The sequence below is a fragment of the Orycteropus afer genome, unplaced genomic scaffold (genome assembly GCF_000298275.1).
Source record: "Orycteropus afer afer isolate SDZICR_OR568_19922 unplaced genomic scaffold, OryAfe1.0 scaffold00048, whole genome shotgun sequence".
In the NCBI taxonomy this organism is placed as follows: domain Eukaryota; kingdom Metazoa; phylum Chordata; class Mammalia; order Tubulidentata; family Orycteropodidae; genus Orycteropus; species Orycteropus afer.
In genome coordinates, this window is record NW_006921635.1 from 15,093,615 (window position 1) to 15,094,151 (window position 537).

The following is a 537-nucleotide window of genomic DNA, read 5'->3' on the forward strand; positions in this document are numbered from 1 at the left end:
CCCACCATGGAGTTGACTGCCAGTCTCATCATGGGGAATAACTACCACCAGCTGCCCAGCCACTCAACCAGGCCCATCCAAGTTGACACACAAACACAACTACCACACCATCTCACCCCAGCACTAATGGCAAAGTTCAACAAGACAGAAAGTAAATGTTTGCAAGGATATGGAGAGATTGGGATTCTCGTACATTGCTGGTGGGACTGTAAAATGATACAATCACTGTGGAAAACAGTATGGTGATTCCTTAAAAAGCTGATATTATAAATACCATTTGACCCAACAATTCCATTACTTGGTATATATTCTAAAGAAGTGAGAGCCAGGGCAAGAACAGATACATGCACACTCATGTTCATCACAGCACTATTTACAATAGCAAAAAGATGGAAACAACCTACATGCCCATCAACAAAAGAATGGATAACCAAACTGGTATATACACACAATGGAATACTATGCAATCCTAAAGAATAATGTAGAATCTGCAAAACACCACATAACATGGATGAACTTGGAGGACATTATGCTGAG